This window comes from Pleurodeles waltl, chromosome 2_2 (genome assembly GCF_031143425.1).
Source record: "Pleurodeles waltl isolate 20211129_DDA chromosome 2_2, aPleWal1.hap1.20221129, whole genome shotgun sequence".
Classification (NCBI taxonomy): domain Eukaryota; kingdom Metazoa; phylum Chordata; class Amphibia; order Caudata; family Salamandridae; genus Pleurodeles; species Pleurodeles waltl.
The window spans coordinates 178,798,123-178,811,240 of NC_090439.1; positions in this window are offsets into that span (position 1 = coordinate 178,798,123).

Genomic DNA, 13,118 nt, shown 5'->3' on the forward strand with positions numbered 1-13,118 from the left:
TGGGGATGCAGCACATCCACCCCCCCTGGACTCCAAACCAGACCCTTTCCTGTTGAGGCCTGATAGGCCTGCAGTTGGGGGGAGGGCCTCTCGACGATCACCCCATTATGGGCTCTTCTGGTATGGGTAATGTGGGACAAGCATGTGGCCCCCAAGGGAGCCAGGTGGGCATGGAGGTTGGCCCCTGTATTCAGGGAAGCCCCCCTCTAGATCTCTCTGTGGGCAGGGAGGGGGCCAGGATGGCGGGCTTGGCAGTGGTCCATGGAAAAATGAAGGCCAAAGGGGTGGGCACGCAGGGCCCAGGGGTGGGACTGGACAGGGCACTGGAGACTGGGGCCAGGGTGGGCGGAGAGGAGCTGACGGGGACACTGAGGGCACCCCCAGGGCCATATTGGGGAGGCAGCTCCTAGTGTGGCAGCAGGGCAGCACAAAGCACAGGACTGGTCTACAGTGAACATTGAGGCAAGGATCAAGGAACAAAGGAAGGTTGTTGCGAACATGGAGGAGAGGTGGGCTTAGCTATGCAGGGACAGGGAGGACACCCTAGAGAGAGAGAAAGGCGGCCTAAGAGGAAAGCGGTCATGGGGCATGGCGGGACCTGGGACGGGGCAGAGTAGTTGGGTATGGGTTCCGCAGGAGCAGGAGAGTAGCCAGGAAGCTTGTGCTGCTACGAGGTCCAGCCGCTTGATGGGCACAAATGGCGCACACGGCCATAGGAGGCGCAGAGAGTCCAAGCCAGTAAAAGAGACTGGCAGAAAGAAGGTGGCACCAACGGGGCGCAATACGGCCTCAGGACGTTGGTCTGAAGCAATAGAGGGTCCTCTGCGGCCTTCTCCACACCGCAGGAACGTACGGGTCGCAAGTACGGTGGATGCCATGAGGGATGTGCTTGCGATAAGTGGAGTAATGCAATGGCTGCAAAAGGTGATGAAGAAGAGTGTGAGATAGATGAAGAGGTGGTGGTGGAACTTTATTATGGGGATGAGTCAGATGAATGGGAAGAGGGGGAGATACGCAAAAGTGAGGTGAGAGGCGAACAAGGGAGGGGGAAGGGCACAAGAGCAACACAACCCCCTCTTCAATTTCTTTCTTACAGGAGCATGCGGACAGTGGGATGGCACAAGCGACAGCACACAAGGAGGAGCGTGGTCGCCAGGTTCTGACAGCTGCAAAGGTAACAGTTCCCCAGGTTCAAGGTAAGGGAGAATGGTGGTCTGTTTGGGGCGATGGTCAAGTTAAGGCTGTGACTAAAGCACACAAGTCCAGAGGGTTAGGTGATCAATCCAGACATGACATACCTGACGCTGGTGCGGCCCAGGTTGGAGACAGTAAGCAGGCGGCAGTACAAGATACGGCTCCTGCAGGTGACATTGGGGGAACATCGACGGGAGGTGGTAAGGAAGGTGATGACAAGGTCAGAGAGGGGCATAGGAAGCGGCATCCTCATATGGGCCTTGCAATGCCTTTAGGTTCCCATGTGGCTAACAAGACAAAGTATAGGATTTGGTGACCCAAGTATGTAGATGTTTTCACTACTCCATAGAGCCATACAGGCTAAGGAGGGCTCCAAGGAGCAGTAGTGGGATCTAGCTCGCCGGCCCAGGGTACCGATCACTATGGACCAATTGAGCCTCAGCCTTTTTGATATATGCCAGCATCTATTGCAAGAAATTTCCAGACAGGGCCATTGCGCTTTTTAAATACATGGATATTATACGCAAGGCCCAAATGCATTTTGGGGGTTTCTCATGGTTGAGCTATGATGAAGAGCTTTGGGCATGCGTCAGCGTGAATCCTGAGAAAACCTGCGGGGATGTAGACTCTGAATTATGGATGCAGTGGTTGGCTTCATCACATTCTGCGGTATCCACACATATCGCCAGTGGCCTACCGGTGGTGTACAAGCCCTTTCAGTCACGTCCCGCCCAATGGGGTGTGGGTAACCTACAGAGACCCCAGAAACCTACTTCAGGGGCATGCTGGAACTTTAACAAGGGTTTCTGCTCAAGACATCCTTGTAAGTTCAAACATGAGTGCTCCAAATGCGGAGGAAGACACCCAGTCATGCAGTGCTTTTTGCTCACCAGTCCAGCAGAGCAGTGGAGAACAGCCAGGGGTAGAGGGATGCAAGACGCTCCTTTACCAAAAGGCACCTACGCCAATTAACCTGGAGTTCTTTTTGCCATGGTTGCACATGTACCCGGATGGGGACATACCATGCAAATTGGAGTGGGGTTTCAAAGAGGGTTTTCGGATAGGTTATCCAGGGCCAAGACAAAAGAGATGGGTGGACAATTTACAGTCTGCCAAAGAAATGCCTAGGGTGGTAGCGGACTAACTGGTGAAAGAAGTTGCAGAGGGCAGAATTGGGGGTCCATTCTTCGAATTGCCTCTGGACACATTGATGATTTCACCTCTGAGTGTGGTGCCCAAAAAACCGAAGGGTGAGTTTTGTATCATCCATCACCTGTCCTGGCCGGAGGGAGCGTCGGTGAACGACTTCAACGCGCAGGAAGACACAAAATTGGTATATGCTTCCGTGGACTACATTATTCGGCTTGTTTGAGGGTGCGGCAGGGGTTCTAAGCTGGCAAAATTTGACATTAAAGTGGCTTTTTTGCCCCTGCCTATCACCCTGAAGATTTTGCCTTTCTGGGCATACAGCTAGATGGGGCGAACTATGTGGACAGAGTACTTCCGATGGGCTATACCATTTCCTGGGCACTTTTTGAGGCTTTTAATACGTTTCTACAATGGGGTTTTTGTGAAAGTGTGTGTGCATCGGGAGGTGACACATTACTTGGACGGTTTCCTTTTTGTGGGTAAAGCTGGCTAACAGTCCTGTAAGATGGCTTTGGCAGGTTTTGAAGGACTGGCACAGGAGATGGGTTTTCCTTTGGCTCCCGAAAGGACTGAGGGCCCCAGTTGTGTTTTGACATTTTTGGGGATTGACTTGGACACAGAAGCACTGGTAGCATGATTGTCCATGGGGAAGGTGACAGAGATTTTGGAACTTTTGAGACAGGTACGGTCCTTGCATAGGATCGAGTTGCGCATGGCACAACAGCTCCTAGGCTTCCTCAATTTTGCAATGCAGGGTAGTCAGGGGAGGTAGAACATTTTGCAGGCGCCTGGGGCTAGCTATGTTGCATGTCTCTCTCCCACATCATAGCACTTGTGTGTCCGTGGGGCTGCTAGAGGACATCAGAGTGTGAGCGATGTTCTTAGCACAGTTCAATGGGGTTTCCATGATTTTTCAGTAGGAGGTCACAATCTGGCAGGTCCAAATATTCTCGGATGTAGCTGGGGCATCCTGTTGTGGTCTTTTTTGGGACGGTTGGTGGTGTGCGGGGCAGTGGATCGCACATTGGTTGACACAGGGCAGGAGTATTGCTTTTCTAGAATTCTTCCCCCTGTTGGTAGCCTTGACTGTGTGGGGAGATGAACTTGCCAACAGGACGGTAGTTTTTCACATGGACAACATTACGGTTGTAGAACTGGTGAACAGACAAAGGGCTAAGGACCTGAGGGTGGTGTGTTAATTGAGATGTTTTATGCTTAGATGTTTATCTTTGAATGTCATATTTAAGGCAGCGCACCTTCCTGGGTGAACAATGCTATTGCAGATTCCCTGTCTTTTTCACAGTGGCAACGATTGGCGCCAGGAGTAGAACGACACAAGACAGCAGTCCTGGCAAACATTTGGGAGTGGAGGGCCTGATAATCATTGGGCTGGTGGAGATGTCATTAGCCAAATGAATTCGAAGGAGTTATCATCTGGCATGGCTGGAATTTCAGAGTTTTTAATGTTTGGATCCAGATTTTTGGATGCAGAGTGATGACATGCTGCAATCTCGAACTTTGCGTTTTGTTTTGTTTCTGACATAAAAAGGTTTGTCACCCACAATGATTGGGGGCAAGTTGGTTGGCGTGTCTTTTTATGGTAAATTGTTTTTCAGTTGTGACCCGGTAAAGGATGATATTCTGGGTAGAATGCTGAAAGGGTGGGGTAGAGCTAAAGGGGGGACGGGCAAGGCGGCGAGGGAACCTATTACATTTGATCTATTGTTGGAATTGTTGCATGTTTTGCCGTTTTTGTTGTAGTGACCCTCGTGAGCTTGCGTTGTTTTGGGGGCATTTCGGGTGTCTGAGCTTTTGGGTGTGGGTAGGTCTGTAGGTGGGAAAGTGGGTGAAATATGCCTGTGAGGGGGGACTTGGGCATATGGCTTAGAAAGTCCAAGACGGATCAGTTGGGAAAGGGGAAGTGGGTGTGGTTGAAGAAAGGTGGGGATACAGCTGCTTGTCTAGTTGTTGAGTGGAGCAGTTTTCGGTCTCAATGGGCGACTGGTGGGGAAAACGTTTTTAGCAATGTGAGTGGCGAGAAGCTCACTGCATTCCAGTTGTTGGCTGTTTTGTGGATGGTGCTGAGAAGGATCGAGAGACAGGCCCATTGCTATGTGACTCATTCTTTCAGAATAGTGGCGGCTACAGCTGCAGCTCATCTAGTTTGGGACTGGCCTGAGATTCAGCAAATTGGTAGGTGGAGATCTAGATGCTGCGAGCGTTATGTGAGGTCTTGATTTGTGTGGCAGGTACTGAGGAGTAGGACGGTGCGGGGGATGAAAATGAGGGAGGGATCTCTTGATGCTGTATTAAACTTTTTTTCTTTTTGCAGGTTGTGTGGCTGGCCCCAGGAGTGGGAAGCTGGTCACTTGGATGGTCGGTCATTCATTCATCCACTCGGGGGCTAAATATGCAGAAAGGCAGATTTATGGATGCTCATTGGGATTGCAGAGTAGCCATCATGAAGTATTGTGGTGGGGGAAGAGCGGGATGAGGTGGGGCAGTGTGCTTCCTTTTCTAACATCAATGATGCCCAATTGGAGTTGTCCGGATCTGCTGTTACTGCACCTGGGGGAAAATGACTTTGTGAAACTTTCGAGGCTCACCCTACTGCAACATATGCAATGGGATCTGGAGTTGCTGGGTCAGAAGATGCATGGTACCTTTTAGTTTGGACTGAGTTTGTACCTAGGAGGGAGTGGAGAGGGGCACTGAAGCATGGGGCTATAGAGAGGGCACGGAAGAAGCTCAATAGAGCAATGAGGGTTTTCTGCTGGCGCATGGTATAAAGGTGCTGAAACACAAGGACATCACAGAAGAGGAGGCAGGGCTTTTCAGGTCTGATGGTGTGCACCTATCCGAGTTGGGCAATACATATTACATTATGGAGCTTTGCTTACTTTTGGGGGATTTGTGGGGGGAAAGGATGTGGCTCAAGGAGAAGGTGTTAATTTGTGCAATGTTGCAGTGGGCTCGCTGGTGGGGCAGCAAAACGTCTAATGGGTTTGTGTTGAGTGGCAGTAGATGGGGGAGGGTGGAGAGTCAGATTTGGGCATGGCCCCCCTTCCACGGAGAGAAAGAAGCAGGTGAAAGATGATAGCATGGGGGATGCCCGAAGCAGGGAGGGGATCTAAGGAAAAGGGGGATGTGTGGGTGAATTGGAGTGGAAGATGGGTGAACGGAGGCAAATTGAGGGAATGAGTAAAAAGGAGGACTGGGGAGAAGTTTCAAAGGGGTTGGGGTTTAAAAGTTAGTTTGAAGTTCAGTATGTACAATGTTATGTTTAAGAGGCAATCATGTCCTAAATAAATGGCCTTTTACACTACGTAAACACTGTGTCACTGACTGTGTCCCGATTGAGGGCCCTGTGGAGAGCAGACACAGTCTAGTCTCTCCACAGGAGCTTTCGGGATGGGAAGTGGCATCAAGGGGACTGGATTGGGCTAGAGTGTGTGGGGGTGGGAATAGGATGAGGGTTAAACAGGGAAAGGTGGGAGGGACCGGCCTCTTCCGCGGCAGCCCATCGCACGGTCGGAAGATTGGCCACCCACCCATTTTACATGTGGAAAGGTTTCAGGATGGGGATGCTGTGTGGCTCATGTGAGGTTGGTTTAACGCCAGTTAGGGCAGGTTGCTGGCAGGGGTTGTGTGGCAGTAGATAGGAGAGGTGGAGAGTCAGGTGCGGGTCTGGCCACCCTTCCACGGGGGAGAAAGAAGCAAGTGAAGGATGATAATGTGGTGGATGCCCAAAGCAGGCAGGGGATGTAAGGAAAAGGGGGATGTGTGGGTGAATTGAAGTGGAAGATGGGTGAATGGAGGCAAATTGAGGGAATGAGTAAAAAGGAGGACTGGGGAGAAGTTTCAAAGGGGCTGGGATTTAAAAGTTAGTTTGAAGTTCAGTATGCACAATGTTATGTATAAGAGGCAATCCTGTCCTAAATAAATGGCCTTTTACACTACGTAAACACTGTGTCCCGATAACTACCTATTCACAGAATGAGGTGATTAATTTTAAATTGCAGGGTTGTATGTTTACTGTGTACTTGGGCACCATTTGCTGCGGCACAGAACAAGTACATGGAGTGAAATGATTTAGCATTTCACATCCAATTGAAATGTCTTCTCTATTATCTGTACTTCCAAAAATCTCTCCTTATTGAGGACTCAATCATATACACAAGTATTATAGCACCCAACGGATGTATGTGAATGTAAGGATTGCATGCATTCATTGATTGAAAACATCTGATTATTAAGCACAACAGAGGGGATCCAGGTCGTTAAGAAAGCCAGGACCCCATACAAGACCATAAAACAACTGAAACATGTTGACCAGTTAGTAGCGCAATCAATCATCCACAACATCCCCAAACAGGTTTGTTTAACGATCCAGTTTGTTTTCCATGAGAAAAAGAGCAGGGATATCTTATACGTTTTTAACATCATTCATTGGAAGCCCCCTATGTTACAAAAAGTACTTCCTGAATACAGGGAGCCCATTCATCCGTATAATAATTCCAGATAAACCATTCATCCCTGTAATCTTTTCAGACAAATCAGGCAACTCAATAAAGCTTGTCATCTAGATTGGTGGGTGACGACTAGCCTTACATTTTTTAAACCCATTTATTTTAGACACTGGGGCTTCCTGGACTATTTCAGTTCCTGGATGACCCTCCACATCCTGATTGCCCTGCTTATTCATAAGACCTGATAACCATGCCAGAGGCATCCCTGTCAGAACACTATGGCTCCCTTCTAAAGGATATTACTGGGCAACTGAGCTATAAATTGGTCCTCTGGTGTCAACCTATCTTCCATCTCCTCATTGGCAACATGAAGGAATACACAGCAAAGGGCTAGAACAGCTGCATAAGTGTGCCCCTATCCTCTGACACCAGTAGAGCTAGACAGTGCATATCTAAGGCAAAGGCAAACATTTCTGTATGGCATTTGATGTACGATGCGAAGGTTTTTACCTGTATCCATGTCAATTATGAACCTGCTCTGCACCACAAAACCCCAAAATACAACACCAGACAAATCATGACATAAACAGCCCAACTGAAGACGACACCCATAATGCCCCCTGCATTTTTATCACACACTTAAGGGGTTGGGCTTTGGTGGCAAAAGAAACTAAACCCTTTGTGTGACAACACTGGCAGGAGGCTGCTGCAGGCCAGGGAAACAAAGGCCTCTGGAACCTGATGGCACATATGTAAAGGATTCACCAGGAATGCAAGCAGGCCACTTTCAGATTCAGATGCCTGCACCTCCAACTTCTGATGAAAGCTGCTTTTCTCAGGCTACCACCCTTGCCTACCACCAGAAAATACCTTGCTAGCCGCTGCTGAGATGCCACCCTGCAACTCCTATTTACAGCACTCCCTATGTCGGCTATGCTTTATAGATATAGAAGGGGACTCAGAGCAAGGACAACACACAGAAGAGACTCAAGACTGTCTTGTGGTTTGAGTGTACATTCCTGGTGGTATTTATTACAATAACAACATTTCCATTTTCCCATTTCATATATTATGCAGACTTGTAAAGTGCACTATCACCCGAGAGGGTATCTTGGTGCTAACCAGATGTGAGTCAAGAGTCACCTGGGTTTAGAGGGACTACTCAAAAAAGCCAGGTCATCAGCTTCTTGCGGATTTCAAGAAGTCACGAGGAGGTTCTTATATATAGTGGCAGATCGTTCCATGCTTTAGCAGCAATGTAGGAGAAGGCTCGATCACCAGATCTGGTTTTCTGTACATGTGGGATTTGTGCAAGTAGGAGTCTGGATAAGCTAAGGTATCTTGAAGGCTTGTGAAAGCATATGCAATTGTTGAAGCATGCTAGGCTAGTGTAGTCTACTGTCTTGAAAGTGTGGTTGAGGAGTTTGAATTGTGCTCATTTGTGACCCAGTTGAACTCCCTCAGGTGCACTGTGATGCATGTGTAGCATGGGAGGTTGAGAATGATTTTGCCTGCCGAGTTCTGAATGGTCTGCAGCCTTCTGGTGAGTTTTTAGTTGATCCTGGCAAAGAGGGTGTTCCCATACAGATGAATAACACGGTGTGTGCATAAGAAATGTCTAGTTTGCACTATAAATATAACATTCCTTAATCTGAACCATTTATTTGTGAAATAGTTCATAGATTCATGATTGACCTCTCTTGTTGGGTCTTCGAGAGCATTTTCCCTGATTGGACGCAGCCCCCTCACCGAAGTCAGATTTTGGGTTAGCCACAAGTTCATTAACACTAGACACCCAAAACAATTAGTCTGCATGTTCGACCTATTGATGGACTGAGCCTGACTTACTTTTCATAATTGAATTATGGCTGCAGGAAGATATGGCACCTTTATTGCATGAAGCTCTTCCACCAAGATCTCAAACTGTGACTGAGAATTGCATTTGCAAAAGAAGAGAGGGACCGGTCCTCATATTTAAAGAAACAACAAATCTCACCAAAGCTGAAGGTGTTTCTTTACATGGTCACGAGGCCCTCCTTGCCAGTTGCAACACTACCCCATTATTTTCACATTAGTTTCTCCTTCTCTACAGACCTCCACCTAGCAATGCAACAGTCCCATACATATCTATAGACACGATCTGTAACCTTCTTGCAATATACTTAAACCTGTGAGTCCTTGATGACCTCAACATATGGTTTGACAAACCCAATATACTACACCCCAGATCCATCCTCATTGGCCAGGACACATACAACCTAGAAAAGCTCATTCTCAATCCTACACACCACGCTGGACACATTTTACATTTCATCCTCACCAACCAATACCTAGTCACATTCCCGAGGATTATTCCAGTCACAAGGTCAGACCACTACCTCACTGTCTTCCAAAACAAGACACCACAACAAATCCCAGTTTAAATAATTTTTCCCTCAACTACATATTGAGCTTGGAACAAGCTGAATTTGGAGCAACTGGAGAATCTGCTTGTCTCTAACACAGACCTGTCACAATCAGGTCTGTACAAACACACCCTATGGATGGTGCCAGAAAGCTTTTGATCTCTTAACTCCTCTAAACATATCTACAAATAACAAAAGAATGGATGACCCTTGGGTCAATGCTCAAGATCAAAAAACAAACTGCTAAGCTGCAAAGCAACTGGCTCATAACAAGCAACCCTGAAGACAAGATGTTCCCCACTGACATAACAGAAATACAAGGCAACAATCAAATACGTTATACTTTTCCAGCCGAATCTGCAATGCAAAGCAAATCAATAAAGATTTTTATTAAATATTCACAGAATTCTATAAGCTAAAATGCACAGAAGCAAGAAACGCCATTTTGCAAACATTTTGCGACAAACTGGAAATTCATTTCACAACTAAAGCAAACATCTTGGATTCTTATTTAATAGGGAGTGTTGAGGCTCTCATCAACTGAAATTGCAGATCTTGTCAAAGCAAGCAAGCCAGCCAGCTGCCCCTCTGACCCATGTCCACTGCAGATCTTTAAAACACTCTTTCATCAACTTCAGAGGCCAGCCCAGTCAGAACACTCAACAACAACTCCTTAACAACAGTTGTTTTTCCAGAAGACTTAAAAAGGCATAAGGCATGCATATGCCTAACCCCTAATCTGGAAAATCAAAACCCTGACAACTACAGACTATTAGCAAATCAACAATTCCTGGGCAAAGCTATAGAAAGAGCATCCTCCCCTCAGATCTCACAATTCCTTGAAGGAAATTTCACTCTTTGTCTTCCAAACTGCAAACTGTCCAGTAAGAGGCACTGAATCAACCCTAATCTCTTTCTGGGATGACCTTAAAAACACAGTTAACTAGAATGGGGTTGCTGCCCTTTTCCTCTTCGAGCTTTTAAGGCCTTTGACACAGTGGATCATGACACTGTAATCCAAAGACTTGAGTAAGTTGGATTAGAGGAGACAGCTCTCACTTGGATCACACTGCACCTGCACAATAGAACAAACATTTTGGGCCTCATTACAACTTTGGCGGGTGGCCACCGTCGCCCGCCAAGGTTTAACCGCCGTGCGGCCGCCAATGCGGTCAAACTCCCACCGGCCCCATTTTGACATCCCCGGCCCAGCGGGGATGTCGGCCGCAACATGGGAGCTGGCTCCTAATGGAGCTGGCGGTGTTGCGGCCGTGCAACGGGTGCAGTTGCACCTGTCGCTCTTTTCACTGTCTGCTGTGCAGACAGTGAAAAGCAGTGTGGGGCTGTGCCTGGGGGCCCCTGCACTGCCCATGCCAAGTGCATGGTCAGTGCAGGGGCCCCCAGGGGCCCTGCGACTCCGCTTCCCGCCAGCCTTTCCATGGCGGTCTGTACTGCCATGGACAGGCTGGCGGGAAGGGGACTCGTAATCCCCTGGGCAGCACTGCCCTGGAGGATTAAAACCGCTGGGACAACCATGGCAGTAAACCGCCGGTCCCGGCGGTGCGACCGTGGCGCTTCCGCCATGGTCATAATAGGCAAGATTGCACCACCAGCCTGTTGGCGGTGTAATCACCAAAACAGCCCTGGCGGTCTTTGACCGCCAGGGCTGTAATGAGGCCCTATATGTATTCCTCCATTTTCATCTAAACCATGCTTTCAAGAAGGATTCCCTCAAGGCTCAATCATCTCACCCATGTGTTTCAACATCGACATGAATTCATTACTAGATTCTATCAGTGGTTTTGACTTCACCTGCTAGAACCATTCAGATGACACACATATGCTTCTGAAATCATAAAGCACTAAGGACATTAGAGCATCAAAAATGTTCAACTTCCTCTGGGTCATTTACCAATGGATGACATAGAGCCACCTCAAATTGAATGCCTCCAAAAAAGAAGTACTCATCTCTGGTGACTCTCTCTGTGCCTGGCCTATCTAAGACCACAACCAAAAATATCTAAGGAGGTAAGAAACCTGGGAATTATCAAGGATGTGATCTGTCCATGCATGCGCAAGTGGACACAGCATCCAAATCAAGCTTTCTCAGCTTCCCCCACAAGGTTCAAGCTACCATCTCTCATGTCCTATCTAAACTGGATTACACGGGTATATATCCCAGCTCTCCTTTGCCAACTTTAAGAAGATGGCAGAGAATTAAGAATGTTGCTGCCAGACTCCTGAGATATGTAAAGCCACAAGTACACATCTCCCCTGCCTTGAGGACCCTAGACTGGTTACCAGAAGATATACTGTCAAGCTGTTCTGTATCACACACAAAGCAACACATGGCAAAGGACCACTCTTCTTCTGCAAGAAAATCAACAAAAACATGTGGCAAAGGAGATTGTGCTTGAGAATGGCTCCACACCTCAAAATTAATACATACAAGATAAAATGATGGGTGAAACATCTTTCTGTTCAAGCAGCCAAACTTTGGAATTTGCTACTCACAAACATAATATCCCCTGACAACCATATCAGCTTCAGAAGGTTAGTCAAGAGCTGGCTCGTCCTGCATAACAACTACATTCACAACACAGCAGTATACCACAAGAATATATTCAGACATGAAAACTATGCTTCTCACTGTATGGAGATGAGGTTGTCACTATACATGTGTCATTGTACAGTGAACTATGCTTCCTGTTATAAGTAGATACATTTAGATAAGGGGATAAATGTATATTACACCACAAGATGTTTGGTGTATACCACACCATGTCAATGTTGCTGCTTCTATGTCAAATGAAGGTGCATATATAGAGGGGTTAAGGCCTGCTACTAAACCTCTATGACGTGTCATGTGTACATATGTATGTGTAAGTTAATTACAGCTATCTAATAAAAAAAATAAATAAAGTATATTTGCATACTTCACCACTAGATGCATGTGCATACCTGACCAAGTAAATATTGCTGCTTCTATTTATATGTGAGTATTCATACAGAAGGGTTTACTTCAGCCACTAAACCTTTACCACGAGTGATGTGTATATATGTATATATAGGTTAATTTCAGTTTCTGTTATAAAAAAACTTCTTCCAACCTTTGCCTAGCCCTCCTCCCAATTCACCCAACTAACAGATACACATCACCACTACTTACAAAACCACCTACTGCTCCCTTTTTTCAAATCCATTCCCATCTTTCTATCCCTTTATTAAACTCTCCTGCACACACAAGAAATCAAGCGCACAAACTTAACACAACTAATGTACAAAGAAATTAAAAACAATGGCACATATACCAATCTACTAACTAATAAACTCTAATCTTGAGTTCCGGAGTAGTGTGCTACTCGCCACCAAGTGCTTCAATGCCTCATTAGGGGTAGTAAGCGCCATAGAATTACAATTCCTAATTATCACAATGTATGTTAGAATGCTTATCTCTGTTTTGCAGGGTTGCAGATTTGCAAAAACTGCAGGGTGCAGAGTTTATGGAGCAACTGCAATACACTTAAGGTAGCCCCAAGTGCCCAAGTGTATCTCCACACATTTCTGAAATATTGTCTTTTGGATGGAGGTTTAATACTTCTCCCTGAAGATCCAGTGAGCGTCTGGTTAGGTGAAGAAGAGGGCAGCCGAAGGACAGCACCTTGGATAAACTACAGGATGAGAATCACCAACAAGGCCAAGATAGCCAAAAGCAGGACTTGGGTGGGCTAAAACTTAAAAGCAGGTAAGTACTGAAAGGGTGGGCATGGCGTAAATAAGAAGCCTTGGCCTATTGGACGTTGCTCCCACTAGAACAACAACTCCTGCAAGATGTTCAGATTTTCTCTCAAAACCAGTCATGGGCCAGTGCCAAGACCACAAACGTGGGGAACACCACAAA